The 20,958-nt window shown below is 36.2% G+C and overlaps 1 protein-coding gene and 1 non-coding gene across 7 annotated transcripts in view; both read left to right on the forward strand.

The window, feature by feature from the left end:
• Positions 1-20,958, forward strand: part of IMMP2L (inner mitochondrial membrane peptidase subunit 2) — an 865,268-nt gene that overhangs the window by 278,943 nt on the left and 565,367 nt on the right. The gene's annotated exons all lie outside the window — the stretch shown is intronic.
• LOC116550438 lies at positions 14,253-14,371 on the forward strand. The gene has a single exon (XR_004268407.1). It is a non-coding gene; the product is annotated as a 5S ribosomal RNA (ribosomal RNA).

Genomic DNA, 20,958 nt, shown 5'->3' on the forward strand with positions numbered 1-20,958 from the left:
AATCATGGCAGGCATTTGTGTGGATGCAGTTACTGGGGCCAGTGACTGTCATAATGCGGTCCCCAGAACAGCAACATCAGCATCACTTGGATGTTTGGAATTCCTACTCTATCTATATCAGAAACTCTGAGTGTAAGGCCCAACAATTTATGTTAATAAGCCTTCCTTATGGCTCTGATGTACATTGGAGCTTGAGAACCACCGGCCAAATATAGCATGAGGGCATGAGTATAATTTGCATTCTTTTACTCCAAAAGCAGTCTTAATTTGTGTTGAATTTTATGTCATTCAGCTTTTGGCCATTCTTCCATTGGACATGTGTAATAAGTCCATTCTCACACTACTATAAAGGACTGTCCAAGACTGGGCAATTTATAAAGGAAAGAGGTTAAAGAGGTTCAGCATGGCTGGGGAGGACTCAGGAAACTTACAATCATGGCAGAAAGGGAAGCAAACACGCCCTTCCTCATATGGCAGCAGGAAGGAGAAGTGCCACGCAAAAGGGGGAAACACCCCTTATAAAACCATTAGATCTCATGAGAACTCACTCACTATCATGAGAACGGCATGAGAGTAACTGTCCCCATGATTAAATTACCTCCCACTGGGTCCCTCCCATGACATGTGATGATTATGGGAATTACAATTCAAGATGAGATTTGGGTGGGGACACAGCCAAACCATATCAGCATGTTAATGGAGTATATAATGGTCTTAGAAGGAGTCACATGGTCCTGAGATTGTACTTTACATTTAGATTTTGAAAAATTGTTCATGTAAGATATGTGCTCATTTTAGAGATGCCATGTTAGTAGGCATAGACAAAATCCAATTGTTATATATTCCTGGAGGACTAAAGAAAAAATTCTATGTGTAAAACAGTTAAAAACAAATAAATACTTGTGTTTTCATTAGATGGGGGTCTTTTCATTTCAAATGTACTATTCATAAATTATTGAAATATAGGTGTTGTGTAGAAATTACTTCGATTAAACTCTTTACCTTAGAAACCACTTTCTAAAGGGTAGGATGCAACTTGGTAAGCCCTTTAAAGTTGGTTTTGAGAGCTAATTTGCTAACATAATAGCATAAAGTTTCTTCTCTTCTGCATCACATTTTTTAAAGAGATTTTTTTTCTTTGTAATGAACTCTGACAAATATATGAGATAATTGATGGACTACATCTACATAAAAAAGAATTCAAGTCACTAAATAAAATACTCATGACAAATAGAATCTATTTAGACTCTTCGGTCCTAGGATTGCATTCTGTCACTGTGCTCAAGAATAATACTGAACATTATTAAAAAATGAAAAGCAGATCAGTAGAAGAGGTTTCTTTAAGGCATTACTGAAGTTTTTCATAATGGGAGACAGGTAATGATAACTTTCAAGTAATGGAATCTATGCTGTAGTACATTCACTTGACACATTTTCTTTGAATGAAATAGTTTTGTATTTTTTTAAATAAAAGGCAAGCCAACTTTCTCCTGCCCTCATTTAATTAGGACAACTACATTGCAGACACTAGGAAAAGCAAATGGCTGATTTTCAAATCAGTGGGGAAGATACACACACACACACACACACACACACACACGCATGCATGCATGCATACACACACAAAGATGGTACAATAGGAAAAGGGTTTGTATAGGTTAATATACAAACATGCAATAGCAAAGAATGATGCCTGTCTGAATCTTGAAAGACAAGAAGAGTTAGCCAATATCGAGAGAGGTATTCTGAAGTCAGAACATGATAAGTGCTTCTCCTTAGAGCAGGTATAGGTAGCCAAAAATGGCGCAACTCCAGGAAAAAGACATCTGAGTGGATTTTGATTATATACTTTAGGAGAGCATTTTTGTGTGGTGAATTTGTATTAGATAGGGCATCTTTTAGATAGGTTACTGGGGCTTCAATGGATTTAAACAAATAATTCCGTATTTTGGTAACATAATTTCATAATTTGTTATATCTTCTTTCATGATGTGAACATTGGTTATTGCTTTCTAAAAAGCACTTTAATACATATTACCATTAATTAAAATTTGCATTTAACATCATATACACACAGAAGAAAATACTGTATTCATAGTATGTTTAATAATATTTTTCAGTGAAAATGTCTTTTTATTTTTAAATTATAAATTGAAATAAGTGGCACTGTTTCTGAAGAGAGAGACCATAGTATATAGCAAACACACATAATTTTTGTACATGCTACTTTATAATTTTTTGCATGCTTGCATGTTTTTCAAGACGATATATATTTGATTTGGCTTAAAAATTCTATCATTTGTTCAACCTTTCCATATAAATAATGTCTTTCTATATGAATTGCATTTCTTAATACTTACTTGTATAATGTCTTAGCATGATGAGACAATATAATAATGTGACAACCTGAAAAAGAATGGTATTTATTGGGACAAGGAAATGAGTCAGATCAAAGTGTTTCTTAAATAGGTAGATGCTGCTTTTGATAAAAATTTTACACTGAAGCCTCCTATCTCCATTAAGTCTGCCCTGCCAGTTGCCCTATTAACTCATGACCGAGTATGGATCTCACACACTGGCAGCTGTAGGCAGAAGTAGCCTAGGCGGAGCCTGAGGCCCTCTCTCTCTGTATGAGCCTTACTTCTGTGCCCTATGCAGTAATTGGACCTTGCTCCACCTACTTTAGAAGTAATAAAAAATGGACAATATTTGCAGATGCCTCCAATTTATCAAGGACCAGAAAAGATAATAGTTTGTTTAGAAATCTGAAGTTTGGCCAGGCGCAGTGGCTCATACCTATAGTCCCAGGTATTGGAAGGCTGAGACAGGAGGATTGCTTGAGCCCAGACCAGCTTGGGCGATAGAGTGAGGTCCTGTTTCTATGTAAAATAGGAAAACTCAAATTAGCCAGGGATGGCGGTGCTTGCCTGTGGTCCCAGCTACTGGAGAGGCTGATGAGAGAAGGATCATTTGAGTACAGGAGTTTGAGGCTTTAGTGAGTCATGTTATGCCACTGCATTCCAGTCTGGGCAAGCAGAGCAAGACTCGGTCTCAAAGAGAAAAAAAAGGAAATGTGAAGTGTTTAACTCATATCTCTATGCTGGGAATGCAGTTTTCACTTCTGGCTCTTTTTTTTTTAAAGTAGATAAACAACAAAAACAAAATTTTTGAAACCAGCAAGCTTACTTGGCATTGTTTCCTATTGCTACCACCACGTAGCTGAAACCTGTTACTGGAATCCTGCCTTCAGCAGAACCATGAGCTAGGTGAAGTTTTCTATCTCTGCTATCCAAACATCTAATACTCTTGAGTTCCTTGTACCCTGTGGGGCTTCACACAATGCTATTGATTAGTTGCATTCTAATATCGTACTCCTTTTAGAGATATCAGCTTTTTAAAAGAGAATGTCTGAGGGGGCAGTAATATATAACACATAGAAATAAATCTCTAATGGTAGAATTTAAAACATCATGGTGGTGGGGTGTTGATCAGTGAGAAAACTGGGGACAGAGACTTTTTTCTAATTCTAAAATAAATGTATCAGTCACTGCTTCCTCTCTTCTCTTTGTAAACTGGGGTTATTATTCGTTATTATTGCCATTTTAAAAATCTATTGAATTACCACGCTTAAATAAATAATATACAGGCATGAATGGGCCAGAATTTACTACTACTACTTTGAAAAAGATACCCTGTAATGATATAGAGAATGAACGGGGACTGTTTTTATACAATGACTCATGAACTCATAGAAAAAATGATCATTGGTTCACACTGCAATTTGTGGCCTACCCTGGAATCATATTTTAACTAATTCAGCAAACACCTTTGTGGATAAGTAGTATTATCCCTGGAGAATAGTATATAGAAAAAAGTTAATATAATCTGAAATCTTGAAAAAGAAAAAAAAAAAACTGTTACCCATATTGAGTCTATTAAAGATTGGGTCAAAAAATAGTTCAAAGTTAAGAATGTCCTGCTAAGAAGATGTCCAGTAAATCAGTGAGAGAATTAAGAGAAGAACATCTGAGCTTCTGGCCCCTTAGGGAATGGAGTTGCTATTTCCTTTGAGGCCATGTTTATGATCATCATAGTAAGTGACCAGTGCTCCTAGCAGTGAAACAGATGGCATCATGCCCCATCACCCTGCAGCTCGTGAGCTATACTGCTGACCAACTGGGAGAGAAATGTTAAATAATAACAAATTAGGGCATGTTTAAATAATAACATTGAATAAATCTTAGTAATTTTATATTTTCAAAAGACTTTACAATTTTATTTATTGCCCATTCAAATTGTCTGAAATTCCCCTAATTCACTATGCTCTTCTTAATGCCTCAAAAAAGATCTGTTTGAGATCATACATATTCTGATGATGAATTTGTATTAAGGAGAAAGAAAGATTATCAGCCCCACAACTTGGTAAGGTCCTATAAACATTTATTAAAATATAGCACATTAGCACTAGAGGGAATTTTGGACATATGGAAGAATTGAATTTGTAATTGTGATCCTCAGACCAAACTTAAGATCAAAATCATCCAGAAAACATGGTATTGAATCAGTTAAGGGTGGCCTTTGGGGAAACAAGCTTTCTGGATCATTGGAAAGCTGGAGTAGAGAAATTGATCAAAGACACCGGGCTTTGACTGCTTTCTTCATTTAGATGAGGCTGTGACCTTGCTCATGCTGCGCTTGATTCAAGAAATAGGAGAGCTGCTGTTTGTAAACATTTTCTTAAATGGAAGCGTGTCCGTTGCATCATAAGTTCTTTCTGGGTAAGCGATTTTAACCACATGTATAAGAGGGCAGTGGCATGACAAAAATGTGGCAATTTCATATGTCTGGCAGGAAAATACCATAGTCTTTGCTATTTAGCTGGGGATTTACAGTGGGCATATGTAAGTTCAATTACGTCCCAATTTTATAGATGAAAGAAATACACTTTATGGAAGAAAAATGACTTGCCTAAACTGACAGATATTCTTAGTGCCAGAGCTGGAGATAGAACCTAGGTCTCTTGAGCCTGCCTAATGCTTTTTTTATTTTTTATTTTTTTAATTGTCTGTTGCCTCATAACTCAGGGGGGAAAAAAAAACCCAACCCCATGGCTCCCCCACTCCTTTTTATTGAAGCGGAGTCTAGCTCTGTCGCCCAGGTGGGAGTGCAGTGGTGCAGTATTGGCTCACTGCAACCTGTCTTCTGGGTTCAGACACTTCTCCTGTCTCAGCTGTCCAGAGGCTGGCATTACAGGCCTGCGCCACCACTGGCTAATTACTGTAATTTTTGGCAGGGACATGGTTTCACCATGTTGGCCAGGCTGGTCTTGAGCTCCTGACCTCAAGTGGTCCACCCGCCTTGACCTCCCAAAGTGCTGGAAGTACAGGTGTGAGCCACTGCGCCTGGCCCCCTGGTTTCTTTTAATGACAGCATTAGATTTCATTCATTTTTATGTTCATTCATGTATTTATTCATTTAGTGAATTAGTTATTACCTGTGGTTGTAGAGATACAGCAGTCACTGTCCTCATAAATATTACATTATATTTAAGAAAGACAATACACTTAGTAAAATATGCTTTAATATATGTTTAAACATGTTTAAAATATATCAGGTCGTGGTAAGTTCTATTTTAAAAAATCAACTCAAAAAGAGGCATGGGGGGTATATGTAAAAGCAGGTTGCTGTGATTTTAGGATAGGTTGGTCAGGGAAGGCCTCACCAACTGGGTAGTCAGTCATTAACCCAGTCATGTAGACTCTAATCTTGTAATGCCTACAAAAATCTATTTTTCTTTAAACGCCCCTGGATAAAAACAGAAACCCCCTGTCATGTCTTTTCTTGACCACAAATGCTTATATTTTTCTCTCTCACTCTCATATTTTTAGGGCTTTATCCTGCATTATCCTGTCCCTAGTCTAGTTTTCAAAAAAAAAAAAAAAAAAATCAAACCTGGATCATCTCACTCTGCTACTTTGAGATCTTGAGCAATTTCTCAGCAGGCCTTTCTTGGGCCTGTGCAGACTCAATGCTTCTGCCCATCTTGGTCTTTGCACGTCGTGTTTTCTTTTAGGAATGCTTTTCTACCATTTAAATCCCTAGCCATGTTTCACAGTCCATCTCAAATATTGTCCCTTCCATGAATTTTTTTGCTAATTTCTTTGTTCCTGCTGATCCCCTCCTTCAATCCTTGATGATGCGCATTGGTTTCTAAATCATCTTTTCATTAGTACAGCTCCTGACAAATTATCACGGCTCCAAAAGGGTTTGTTAAATCAAATTGATATTTATGAGATTCCATTGACAATCAGAGATCTCAATAAAAAGTTGAGATTTTGATTTGGGTTCAATATACTGCTCATGAAAATGCAGCCAAGGCCTAGGAGAAAAAATGTTTAATAGAATAGAATACATTTCCAACAGAAAAAGGCTTTTAGTAATATAGCCTGTTCTATGTTCAGAGACAGTTGGAGAGAATGTACTCACGTGAATTTATGTGGGCAGCTGGCTGTCAGCTGAACCATGTGGAAAGGAATCTGCCTTAAACTGTTTTCTGCTAAAATAAGCAACATTTTAGAAATGTTGTCTATCTCTTTAGATTAGTACTAAATTATCTCACAGCTCTTTCAAGCTCATCAAGTTGATAATTGTTTCCAATGATCTGTAAACAAGCTTGCTTTAAACAGTTAACTCTTGCTTACTTGTGTAAAAGGTGCAAGTAACAAAGGATTGGAATTTTTTTATTTTTATTTTACTTTAAGTTCTGGGGTACATGTGCAGATCTTGCAAAATTGTTACATAGGTATACACATGCCATGTGGTTTGCTGCATCCATCCCCCCATCTCCTACATTAGGTATTTCTTCTAATGTTATGCCTTCCCAATCTCCCCACCGCCTGCTATCCTCTCCTAGCCCCTCACCTGACAACACACCCCAGTGTATGATGTTCCTCTCCCTGTGTCCATGTGTTCTCATTGTTCAACATCCACTAATGAGTGAGAACATGAGGTGTTTGGTTTTATGTTCTTATGTCAGTTTGCTGAGAATGATGGTTTCTGGATCCATCCATGTCCATGCAAAGGACATGAACTCATCCTTTTTGATGGCTGTATAGTATTCCATGCTGTATATGTGCCACATTGTCTTTATCCAGTCTATCATTGATGGACATTTGAGTTGGTTCCAAATCTTTGCTATTGTAAACAATGCTGCAGTGAACATACATGTGCATGTATCTTTATAACAGAATGATTATAATCCTGTGGGTATATACCTAGTAATGAGACTGCTGGGTCAAATGGAATTTCTATTTCTAGGTCCTTGAGGAATCGCCACTCTGTCTTCCATAATGGTTGAACTAATTTACACTCCCGCCAACAGTGTAAAAGTGTTCCTATTTCTCCACATTCTCTCCAGCATCTGTTGTTTCCAGAATTTTTAATGATCACCATTCTAACTGGCGTGAGATGGTATCTCAATGTGGTATTGATTTGCATTTCTCTAATGACCAGTGATCATGAGCATTTTTTCATGTTTGTTGGCTGCATAAATGTCTTCTTTTGAAAAGTGTCTGTTCATATCCTTCACCACTTTTGAATGGGTTTGTTTTTTTCTTGTATATTTGTTTTGGTTCTTTGTAGATTCTGGATATTAGCCCTTTGTCAAATGGGTAGATTGCAAAAATTTTTTCCCATTCTGTTGGTTGCTGGTTCACCCTAATGATTGTTTCTTTTGCTGTGCAGAAGCTCTTAAGCTTAATTAGACTCCATTTTTCTATTTCAGCTTTTGTTACCATTGCTTCTGATGGTTTAGTCATGAAGTCTTTGCCAATGCCTGTGTCCTGAATGGCATTGCTTAGGTTTTCTTCTGGGGTTTTTATGGTTTTAGGTCTTATGTTTAAATCTTTAATCCATCTGGAGTTAATTTTTGTATAAGGTGTAGGGAAGGGATCCAGTTTCTGCTTTCTGCACATGACTAGCCAATTTTCCCAACACCATTTATTAAATAGGGAATCCTTTTCCCATTGCTAGTTTTTGTCAGGTGTCAAAAATCAGATGGTTGTAGGTGTGTGGCATGACTTCTGAAGTCTCTGTTCTGTTCCATTGGTCTATATCTCTGTTTTGGTACCAGTGCCATGCCGTTTTGATTACTGTAGCCTTGTAGTATAGTTTGAAGTCAGGTAGTGTGCTGCCTCCAGCTTTTTTCTTTTTGCTTAGGATTGTTTTGGCTATATGGGCTCTTCTTTGGTTCCTTATGAAGTTTAAGGTGGTTTTTTCCAGTTCTGTGAGGAAGGTAACTGGTAGCTTGCAGTATGGCCATTTTCATGATATTGATTCTACCTAACCATTAGCATAGAATGTTTCTCCATCGTTTTGCATCCTCTCTTATTTCCTCGAGCAGTGCTTTGTAGTTCTCCTTGAAAAGGTCCTTCACATCCTTTGTTAGTTGTATTCCTAGGTATTTTATTCTCTTTGTAGGAATTGTGAATGGGAGTTTGCTCATGATTTGGCTCTCTGTCTATTATTGGAGTATAGGAATGCTTGTGATTTCTGCACATTGATTTTGTATGCTGAGACTTTGCTGAAGTTGCTTATCAGTTTCAGGAGATTTGGGGCTGAAACGATGGGGTTTTCTAAATAGAAAATGTCATCTGCAAATAGAGAAATTTGACTTCCTCCTTTCCTAATTGAATACCCTTTATTTCTTTTTCTTACCTGATTCCTCTGGCTAGAACTTTCAATACTATGTTGAATAGGAGTGGTGAGAGAGGGCATCCTTGTCTAGTGCCAGTTTTCAAAGGGAATGCTTCCAGGTTTTGCCCATTCAGTATGATATTGGCTGTGGGTTTGTCATAAATAGCTTTTATTATTTTGAGATACATTCCATCTATACCTAATTTATTAAGAGTTTTTAGCATAAAGGGCTGTCGAATTTTGTTGAAGGCCTTCTCTGCATCTATTGAGATAATCATGCGGTTTTGTCTTTGGTTCACTCCTGCTTGAAGGAGCGGGAAGTTCCAGGGGACACGTTGGGGCTCAGCTCCATGGCACGAGCCGCCGGCTCCAGTGCCCAGAACTTTTGCTGCGGCACCTCCCACCCAACTCAGGATTGGAATTTAATAGGGGGAATTCATTATATCAGTGTTCTTTCCCATTGGTTCCTGCCCTACAGCATAATATGCTGCACAACTGTGGGTACCAAAGCTTCACTTCTGGGAGATTTAGCCCTTTCTCTACCCTGCGCCACATTTACCAATGTGAGAAAACTGCTTCTTCATCGGAGTCTGGAATTGGATGGCTGTTTCCATATCCAGTATCCCTGGCGTTAAGGTAGCGGGACAGCGTTGTAGTTGGCCATGCATTTTCCTTGGATGTCAATCTCATCATCTAATTTTCCCTGTAACTGCTAGTCAGCACCTGGCCTTTTCAGTTTCTGCTTTGTAATCAAGTTAAAAATAGTGCTGGTATCCAGCCTTAAATTCTCTATTCACAGGTTTGATTCCTGTTGGGTGAAAACTTAAAAAAAAAAAATCTTGCTTAGACAATTAATTTCTGCATGGCAAGTTTTTCAGAGATATATTTGCCAAGAGGATATGTATAAAATAAAACAAATTTCCCATCTGCTGTTTCCAGCAGAAATGTCTGATTTTGAAATATCTTCTCTACCCAGAAGATTTGACACTGTTGGGCAAGCTTGTAGTCCTAAATCTGAATCTCTCCTCTTAAACAGAGAAAGCCTTTAAATCCAAGATAATTGTTTTTGGTAAACGAGCCCATGTCCTTATCAGGTGTTGGTCATGATCTCATTTTAAGAGACAGGTGAAAAATAGTGAACTGTATGATGTGAGACTTTTTTCCTTGATTTTGTGTTAATGTGTTTATATTTCACTTCAAGTGTAAACACTTTATTAGTTAGAAACATAATTGAGAATTTTTCCTTATACTTTGAAGCTGATTGTGGAGTATTGAAACTGTACTCACTACGTCCATCTGCAGCTATTCTATCACCTACCCATTTGTCCTAGTCAGAACATTAGGAATTATTTTTAGATATCTAAAATTGATGTGTTTTGCCTTTTACATATCTCTTCTTATTCAGGTCACCAGTGCCCTACATGTCGCTGAATCCAATGGACAAATTTTAATCCTCGTTTTTCTTTACTGTTAAAAAGGCACAGATGCTCATTCTTTGTGTTTTGAAATGCTTCCTTCCCTGGCTTCCAGCAAAGCCATGCTCTCCTGGTGTGTCTCTAGTTTCCCTAGTCACTACTCAGTCATCTTTGCTTGTTCCTCTTCCTTTTACTAATCTCCAATAATTGGAGCACGCCGGGTACCAGTTCATGGACGTCTTCTCTGGAAACAGTTACTGTCTTTGTGATTTCATCCAGGCTTGTGGTTTAAAAACACATTGATATGCTGATGACTCCCAAATTTATCTCTCTGTCCCAGACTTCTTTCCGATACATCCAGACTCATATTTCCAATGGTCCCCTTCTCATCTGCATTTAGATGCTTACTTAGATTTGGAAGCCAGTATATCCAAAGCAGAACTTTTCTTCATTCCTATTTAAACTGCTGCCCCTGGTTCTCCCCATTTCAACAAATAGCTGTTTTATCCTTCCACATGTTCAGAGCATAACTTGAGGTTTTCCTTGAATCCTCTTTCTTTACTGTTTTCATATTTTACATCCACTCTGTTGGGAAATCTTTTGGTTCTTTCTTCAAAATATATGCAAAAATACTTCTTTTCACTATCTGTACCTCTCCCAGCCAACAACATCTGTCACCTGCTTCTTAACTGGTCTCCTTGTTTCTGTCCTTGGCACCTTACAGTATTTTCTGAAGACACCAGTAAAAATTACCGTGTCACTTTTCTACTCCAGACCCTTCAATGTTTTCCTGCTTCTCTCAGAGTAAAAGTCAAAGGCCTTACAGTGGCTTTCAGGGGACTATATTAGCTGACCACTCGTTAAACCTCTGAACTCATTTTTTTTTAATGACTCCCCTTCCATTCACACTGGGCTCTTCCTCCCTAAGCAAACATACAGGACCAGCCTGTCAAATCAGATAAACATGTATTGGAGACCTTGCCCAGTATCAGACTCTATTAATTAACGTCAAAGACACAGGCATTCTAAATTCTTAGACATATGAGAGAGAGAGAGGTCCAGGATATCAAGGGCAGCTTCCAAGGTCCTTTCCATATTGGACAGTATTCCCTGGCTCAGAACAGATGAAGTCTCCATATGATGCTCATGAGATTACCTCATACAGCAGGAATATTTAAATTATGAAATCTCCATTTAATACTTTAGACAGTTCTGTCTGTTTAATATATTATCTAAGAAAACATACCTCATAAATCTTAGGTTCTGTTTACTGTAGGTAATCTTTAGCTGGGGACATCTTGCTACAGGTGTTTTAGAGATTGTTTTTGCCTCTTGGATAAATACTATTAGTCTATTTACTTAGAACTTCAGAGGACAAGGGGCGTAGACGTAGTCAACTGCCTCCTTTTCCAGCCCCCGCTCCCATTTCTTTTCTCACACTCATGTTAAGCATAGCCCTGCTGCAGGGCCATCGTACTAGCTCTTCCTTACTATGGAAGTGCTCTGGACTCGGATCTTCTCATAGCCTGCTCCTGAACTTCATTTGAGCCTTTACTAACCATCCCTGGCTACTCTATATAAGATTTCAACCCCACTCCCTGATATATTCTCTTCCTCTTTCCAGCCTTTTTCTCTTTCATACTTATCCTTATCTGAAATACTACTATTTTATTTATTTATCTTGTTTATAGATTGTGTGCCATTAAAATAAAAGTTCCTATAGGATGAGATTTTTGTTTATTGTTTATTCATAGTACCTTGAATGATACTCACCCATAGTAGGTTCTACTCTGTATTTATTGATTCAGTTCTTCCTTTCTGAATCCTTACCACCACTATCTTGGCTGAGGACCTCATCATTTCTCACTTAAATTAACATAATCATATGCTAACAGGCTACTGGTATATTGTTTTAAACATCTTTTAAAAAGTCAACTCTGGTCTTGTCTCTCTCTCCTGCTTAATAATCTTCAGTCTTTCCCCATAGCCTTCAGGATAAAATCCATATTTCTTAGTATGACGCCCAAGGCCTTGCTTACCTTTCTGACCTCAGTGCAGTTTCTTTCTCACTCATACATATGTGTCTTTCCCCCGAAGGTCTTAATGCATTTTGTTACTGAATTTTGTGCCTGAAATGGCCTATCTGAATCATCTGAATAACTAGCTCCTTGTTGATTTAGCCTAAGGCCATTTCCTGATGTTTCACTTTATTTTCTTTAGTCTGGATTAAGAATTCTCCTATAGAAACCAGTGCCTCTGTCTGATATGTTATTTACATGTTATGTTATACTTACCCTAGAAAGTATTTGTCTTATTCACTAGGCTGTAGCCTTCCTGAGTTCTGTTAAAGACTTGGTAATTTATTTCATAGTTGATCTTCATAATGTGCTTAATGAATGAAGCCCTGAATCAGAAAATAAAGGGAATTTAGATTGGTAATCGCTTTTTAAAAATAGTTCTGACTTGGTCACATAAGACAAAGATTGATAATTCCTTTATTAGCTTTCATTAATTTCATTTGTATTATACACAGAGAACAGCAACTATGTCAGTATTTCAGTGGGATGCAGTCAGAGAGGGAAATCATGTTGTGGGGAAGTCTTGGTGCAGGGATTATTATGAGGTTCGCTTACCTCAGAGAGCTAAACTATGATGAGAGAACTTTCAGGACACTTGTTCATCTTTATCCTGTATTTAAAGGCTGTGGAGAAATTAGCCGTAATTAAATGCTTATCATGTTATAAAACAGATCAACTTAAAGAAGTTAATGGAAGGTTTTGGACCTATGAACTTGTTACGTTATACTAAGAGTTACATGTTAAATAGAGAAGGGGACATTTTTCCTGAGATTCATAGTGCTCTGCTTCCTGGAATTTTCCTTCTTGATTCCAAATATCCCTCCTTTTAAACATCATGGTTTTTTATCCCCATCTGTATTTATGCTGTAATCAAGAGTAGTAAGAATTACCATTTAAAAATTATCATAATCTACTGATTTAATTTAAGCTGGTCTGTTTTTATCAAATTAACAAATGGGAAACTTGATAGGACAGTCAAAAATTCTGTCATATATTTGTAATATAATTTTTATGTCTATAATTTTTAATATCTGTTTTGATTGTATACACTTTTAGAGAAACAGTCTCCTCCTCATATTTTATATGAAAATGACTTATTCTTATACATTTTCTAAAGTAACATGACCCATTATGATGAAATTGTTTTGCAAAATAGACTTCCAAGGTGTATAAGAATATTGTTATGAAAAAATATCTTTATAGGCAGAGACCTTCACATTATCTTATACGTGCCATCCCAAAATTTTGAATCTACTTTGTTCTTTTAGTTAACATAATCTCTCTAGATTAGGTCTAAAAATGAATTACCTTATATCAGATTCTGCTCTGTAGTGACCTGGCCAAGGGGACGGTGTAGCTTAACCCCAGTTTTGTACAACTTGACATACATTCATGAGCCACGTAATGATGTTTTGGTTAACAATGAGCTGCATATATGATGGTGGTCCCATAAAATTATAATGGAGCGGAAATATTCCTATTATTGCCTAGTGAAGTCATAGCCATCATAACATTGTAGCACAATGCACTACTGGTACGTTTGTGGTGATGCTGGTATAAACAAACCCATTGTGCTGCCAGTTGTATAAAAGTCTCGCCCATACAATTATATACATTACATAATACTTGATCATGATAGCAACTCTGTTACTGGCTTATGTATTTACTATACTATAATTTTAATCATTTTAGAGTGTAGTTCTTCTACTGAAACAACAACAAAAGTTAATAGTAAAACAGCCTTAGGCAGGTCCTTCCGTAGGTATTCCAGAAGAAGGCATTGTTACGATAGGAGATGACAGCTCCATGCATGTTTTTGCCCCTGAAGACCTTCCAATGAGATAAGATATGGAGGTAGAAGGCAGTGATATTGGTGATCCGGACCCTGTGTAGACCTAGGCTAATTTGTGTGTTTGTGTCTTAGTTTTTAAGGAAAACATTTAAAAAAGGAAATGATTTTTTAAAATAGAAAATGATTTATAATGGTTTAAAGGAAAGTATTTCTCTACAGCTATAATTTTTTTTAAAGCTGTGCTATTACAAGAGTCAAAAATTTAAGATTTTAGTCTACGGCCATACCACCCTGAATGCGCCCGATCTCATCTGATCTTGGAAGCAAAGAAGGGTCAGGCCTGGCTAGTACTTGGATGGGAGACTGCCTGGGAATACCGGGTGCTGTAGGCTTATTAAAAAAAAAAAAAAGAAAATTTTTTAAGATTTTAAAAGTTATAAAATTATACAGTAAGCTAAGCTTAATGTATTACTATCATTTTTAAATTATTTTTTAGAGACAGAATCACTCTGTCTCCCAGGATGGAGTGTAGTGGTTTATTTATAGCTTACTGTATCCTTGAATTCCTGGCCTCAAGACATCGCCTTGCCTCAGCGTCCTGAGTAGCTAGGACTACAGGCACGCATCACCAGTCCCGGCTAATTTTAATAAATTTTTAATTAAAATTAAACATAGACTACGTTGCCCAGGCTGGTCTCAAATTCCTGGCCTTGAATGATCTTCCTGCCTCAGCTTCCCAAAGTTTTCAGATTACAGGCATGAGCCAGCATAATAATTCTTAATTATTGAAGAAAAATTAACAAAAATTTTTGTGTAGCCCAAACGTACAGTGCTTATAAAGTCTACAGTAGTGCAGTACTGTCCTAGGCCTTTACATTCACTCACTAGTCACTGACTTACCCAGAGCAGCTTCAAAACTGTAAGCTCCATTCATGGAGCTTGTACACACTATACAGAGGTACCATTTTAAATCTTTTATACCAGATTTCTGCTCTGTCTTTTCTATGTTTAGACAGGTTAGATATGTTTAAATGTGCAAATACTTATTGTCTCACAGTTGCTTACAGTATTCAGTACAGTCACATGTTGTACAGGTTTGTAGCCTAGGAGCAATAGGCTGTACCGTATAGCCTAGGTATGTAGGAGGCTATACCATCTAGGTTTGTGTACGTACAGTTCACACGATGGTTAAATTGCCAAAGGTATGCATAGTTATAATTAATTATTTTATTTCCTCATTTAACCATGTGATAGTGGCCATTCAGGTTTAATATAAGTACTGAAAAGTGTAGTTTTAACACATTTATTTCAAAAATATGTTTTCTGGCTAGGTACAGTGGCTCATGCCTGTAATACTAACACCTAACACCCTGAGAAACCAAGGTGGGCAGATCACTTGAAGTCAGGAGTTTGAGACCAGCCTGACCAACATGGCAAAACCCTGTCTCTACTAAAAATACAAAAAGTAGCCCAGCATGGTGGTGGGCACCTGTAATTCCAGCTACTTGGGAGGATGAGGCATGAAAATCGCTTGAACCTGGAAGGCGAAGGTGGCTGGGAGCCAAGATTGTGCCATTGCATTCTTACTCTGTTTTTTTGAAACAGTAAGACTCTCTTTCAAAATAAAAAAAAAAAAAAAATTAAAAAAAAATGCTTTCTTCATAAAACCAGTATTTTAAATGGTATTAATATTTATGAGCCATCATGTAGAAGCTATATAAATATGAGTGAACAATATAGATGGTAATTAATGATTAAGGCCCTACTGCCTTTGAACATATTTTGTATTTTACCCTTCATCTACTTGTTTTCACTCAATTCATCTTTTTTCTTCTTGAGTATGTCCATTGTACCCTGTGATCACTCACATTTGTGGGATGACATGTTAACTTATCTTTTAATGTATTCCTCCAAATAACTGCATCTTTGAGATTTGTGGTAGTAGGAAGCATAAAGGAACAACTCTTAGTTATCATTATTTTATTGATGTTCTAAGAGTTTCTTTAGTAACCATGTGAAGTTGTGGGGTTTAGTAATTACATATCATTGTATTAGGAAAACATGCCTTGCTTAATTATTGAATCAAATATTCTTTAGGAAAAGGTGTTTTAAAGATGTATGGGCCATATATTTTGTACCAATGTAATAATTCACTGTGTTATTTAAGCATATAAGCTAGTTTAAATAAGCTTATAATGAGTTTTTAATTTATAGAGAAATGAATCCGTAGGGCAAAGAAAGGTGCAGAGTCTTTGAAGAATTTGCCTTGTGTAATAATGGAAGACTCACATGAGTAAAATCCCTACTGAACTAGCTTTTGTTGGACTAAAGAATGCAATTATATTAAAAATTAATACTTCAGTGTAATACAAATCCAATGCTGCCTGAATTATTATGTGCCAAATTAGGTTGCTGTAAACAATAGCAAAATGGGTGATTGTGTAAATGAAAGCACAGGGTTATTTAAACTTGCAATAGCATGTTTAATGAGATGCAGGGAAAGCAGAAAATGTTTAATTTAGTAACGGGTGAACGGAATCAGTCTGTCCTACAGAATGACAGGATTTTGGACTAATTTTCAGTTAAAACACAATAATTGAATAATACCCATATTAATATATACTATGGACTATTTCATATTACTCATTTTGAGTAAGATAGCTCTTTTAGTATGACAATTATTATGAGTACTGTATGAAACACTGCCAATGGAGTTAAGTCTTCATTGGATTTTTCCCTTATAGAATCTGAAGAAACTTGTTGTTATCTTCTGGTTAGATTACATTAGGGTCATAATCTGATAAATGTCTTGAGAGAAAAACATGCTTTAGCATTTGGCTGGAATATAATTGTGTAAGTCTAGTCTACTTGTATCTATTGTAGGTAGCATAAGGTGCTTACTTAGAATAATGATGGACTTACCATCTTTAGACAGGTCTCTGGAATTCTCGATCGACCCAGATATTATTTAGTCAAGTACATGAAACTGCTTCTTGTCTTTGCGTTTTTTTTGTCATTTAGAATCAATACAATTCAGGCATTTTGAAAATGTTTTTTTCTCAGAGGGTGCAAATTCACAGTGTGTGATAATTTAATGTGGCAATTCAGGACAGAGTGTTCAATTATTGAAGAGCCACCTTGATTCCCTTTAGGGGTACTCTATCTTATGATTATCCTGTGATACAGAAAAACCCTTTTACTCGATTTAAAAGAACTTTTCTTCCTAGGAAGCATGATCCTCTGTGAACAATGGACATATAGTGAAAATCTGTGGTGAGAATGAAAAGCTGCAAGCATCTTTTAACAATGAAACTGCTTATTTGTAAATGTGGAGTATAGTTTACTGTGTTAATCCTTTTCCAATGAGACATGTCATTGACATATTCTATTCATTTCCAAACAGAATTGGAAGAAGAAAATAGCATATGTTATCTTACACAGTGAACCACAGTTATCAAAGTGGTATATGTAGAAAATAATGAATATTAGATTCAAAATAATTTTTCAAATAAAAACATTGTTATAGTTCATATGTACAACAGTTGCAGATCTGGAACTTGAAATCTGTTTGATTTAAAGCAAAATAAAATTTAACCTTTATGTATGCCATTTTGTAACTGTGTAACTGATAAATAAATATTTTGGTATGAATAAACCTAATAAGCATAGTACTTTAAAACAAGGAAAAAGAACAGATCATTTTTAAAAAAATGGGTTTGCTAGAATACTATCTAAATCAAGCAAATAATCTTTTGTTTTAAATAAAAATACTTTCCAAAGAAATACTATACAATGTATAATAAATTTCTATGCTTCATTTTAATTTTTTGAGAGATAATTATGATTTATTCTTTAGAATAAACACCTCATTGAATATCTTTGAAAAGTTTTTTAAAAAGCATTTATTGTTTCCAGAAACATTCCTTGGCAATTATGGCTTTGAACAATAGAATACAGATAATACTAGTATGTGGGAGTTATTATCTGGTTAGAAGCATTGTACAGGTAGATAACCTTTTCTTGGGAAGAATTCTAAAGCTTTTGGTTTGGACAATAATTATTAAAGGACACTGTCTGCACTCTGAGTGTTCCAAGAATTCTTGTGTTAACCAAAGCATGAGATTTGGAAAGAGTAGACCTCAGTTAAAGTCCGGCTCATCTATCCCTAGCTCTTTTATGTTTCAGATACTGTATGGCTCACTCCTCTTTCCTGAACTTCATTTTCGTCTTCTTTAAACTTGTGACGTAATCTGTAACTTACAGGGTTTTGTTAGGGAAAAATGATAGATGCATATGGAAGTTTAAAATTATATATAATAATTATATTCTATTTAGTTCTCTTATAGTGTATAATTATCAAAAACTTTCACTTAGGAGGAGCTGCTCTGTAAAAAAACGCTATCATGAATCATTTTAAGTTGAGCTTTTTTTTTTTTTTTTTTTTTTAAAAGGATAATATCATCCTCTGTTCTCTTACTACTTCTCCCACCATTCTTTTGTTTTACTCATTTTATACTGTGAAATGTTCAAATTGCTGTCAGGGTTGTGCTTGTGATGTATTTGAGAATGCATTCTATCTTCATGGAAAAGATGGCATTCAATTTGCAATTGAGGTTTTTTGGTTTTCTTTTATTAGGATATTTGCAGTCATTCATAGAAGAGATGTCTCCAAGGATTGGTGCCCAGTTTGATTGCTGTGGGAAGTTACGCTTTAAAATATGTATCGATGGTGGTCGTTACAATAGTGGGATTGGGTTGGAGGTAGAATTGCTATTTAACTGGCAGTTTCATTGGTACCGAAAACCTTTATGTATTAGTGTCATTATAGATTAAAAATGTAAAGTAGTTGTATTTGGGCATAGGATCATGGATAATTAAAATTTTCCTGTATTATGTTAATTACATTTGAGAGTTACATATGTGTTTGCTATGCAAAAATTAATGTTGTTAAGGAGCTGAAGATTTTTCCTGGAAACAATTTACAGTTGACCCTTGAACAACACAGGTTGGAACTGCTCAGTTATATGTGGCTTTGTTTTCAACCAGATGTGGATTTGTGGGATATAAAACTTGTATTATAGAGGGCTGACTTTTTTTGCATGAGGGTTCTGCAGGATGACTCTGGAACTTAAGCTGTGCAGATTTAGTTATATGTGGGTGGTCCTGGAACCAATCCTCATGTGTACAGAGGAACAACTATACATCCTCGATAAGCATGTATATGTAACTTGATTTTTTCTTTCTACTTATAAATGTTAATACATTGGATTCATTAATGACCCAATAAACTAGGTATTAGATATTCTGACAGTCTGCCCTAGATTTAAAACAGCACTTTGAGTACAATATTAGGTAGCGAAATATCCTATTTCAGAGAGTTTTCATCCATGAAATAGCATTTTTGTGTTCATTTCTGTTTACCAGATGAGAGATTGATAGATGAAAACAAAAATGTTCACACTTGTTGTGGCTCATATTTGTAAACTTTCCCCTTTTCAGATTTGCATGTATTCAGAGACTTTTAGGATCATTCCAGAGTGCTGAGGACCATTCATTTTACTTTGAGATCAGTAAAACAAAAGAAAGCAAAAGACAAGAAACAGATTTCTGCTTAAATGAGAACTAGTTAACTTGCCTTTCTCTATCATTCATAGCCACTAAAGCAGAGTTTTTAAACCATTTTTCTCTCAGAAATCTCATTGAGAGAGGGTGTTTGGGGGGAAAAATGCTTAGCTCAAATAACTTGATGCACAAATTTTGTATCTTAGGGAATCGGTTTTAAATGGCCTTGTAATCTGTGGAGTTAGATAATTTTTACAAATATTTTGTTTGGCACTTCAGTGCTTTGAAAAAGCACATTGATAAAGTTGTTATTGAACAATCAATATATGTCACCTAAGAATTTTGATTGCTGGATTTGTTTAAGTGTGAGATCATTCCATACTGCCCTCACATCTCTCTTTGGCAGTGATTTTCTGGGGCTCTTCACTTACTTTAATTACTTGCCTGTTTTTCTGTAAGCATTTGACTTTGGCCTAAATAATTTCTGACTTTAGATCAAGTTCTGCGTGGCAGACTTTGAGAGTCATAACACATATTGATACATATTTTGTGATTCTTTGGTAACAAATCTTGACCCCAATTAGTTTGCATGCTCTTTCTGCAACACACACTTGATACTCTCCTGATAAAAGCCCTTAGAGGAATTTCCTCCTCAGATGTTGCTTTTCATGACCTTAACCTTGACTTTCTCTCACGACTTTTATTTTCTGGCAGTCTTTACAGCCAAACAGAATCATATGCAGCTTCCTTTCACCTCTGAGCCTTGCCTGTCATGTTACCTGACATTCCTTCCCACCTTGCTTCCTCTGGTTCACACACCCTCGGCCTCTTCCCTGACAGCCCTCCCTAATGCTCACTCTTCCTCTGAGGAAGGCACATCTCCCCGAATGTCAGCTCCTTGAGTCCTGCTGGCTATTTCTTTTGCTCTGCTGTGCACCTAACACTCACTGCATACGTGAGTGTTCACTCAGTAAGTAGCCATTACGGACATTTTTTTGTATACATCATTGATATTTTATAAGTATCTGATAACACTGAATTTTTAGGTAGTATGTGTTTGGGGAAATGTGTAATTTTAGTGGAGGAATGACAGATGTTCTCCCCCTTAAATACTCCAGGTGAGACCTTTATTGTGTTAAATTTTATTGGATTACAATAATGCTTTTCTATTCCATATCCCATTTCTCACCATATTTTATACTTATGATAAAATTGGAAACATTTGTAGAAATTAGAGGAAGCCCAGGAGATGTTGGTAAAATCTGTAAACATTTTATAACTCTCATCATACCCTTTTTACTTTTAAAGAAATAATTTTATATAGACAGAAACAGAGTCTTAGTTCTCATACATCACATTGCTCTTATAAATGACATTGCCAGTTTTGGAACCATATAACTTTTAAATGTAATGTTGA

This window comes from Sapajus apella, unplaced genomic scaffold, assembly GCF_009761245.1.
Source record: "Sapajus apella isolate SASKATOON/1434 unplaced genomic scaffold, GSC_monkey_1.0 scaffold7, whole genome shotgun sequence".
In the NCBI taxonomy this organism is placed as follows: Eukaryota; Metazoa; Chordata; class Mammalia; order Primates; family Cebidae; genus Sapajus; species Sapajus apella.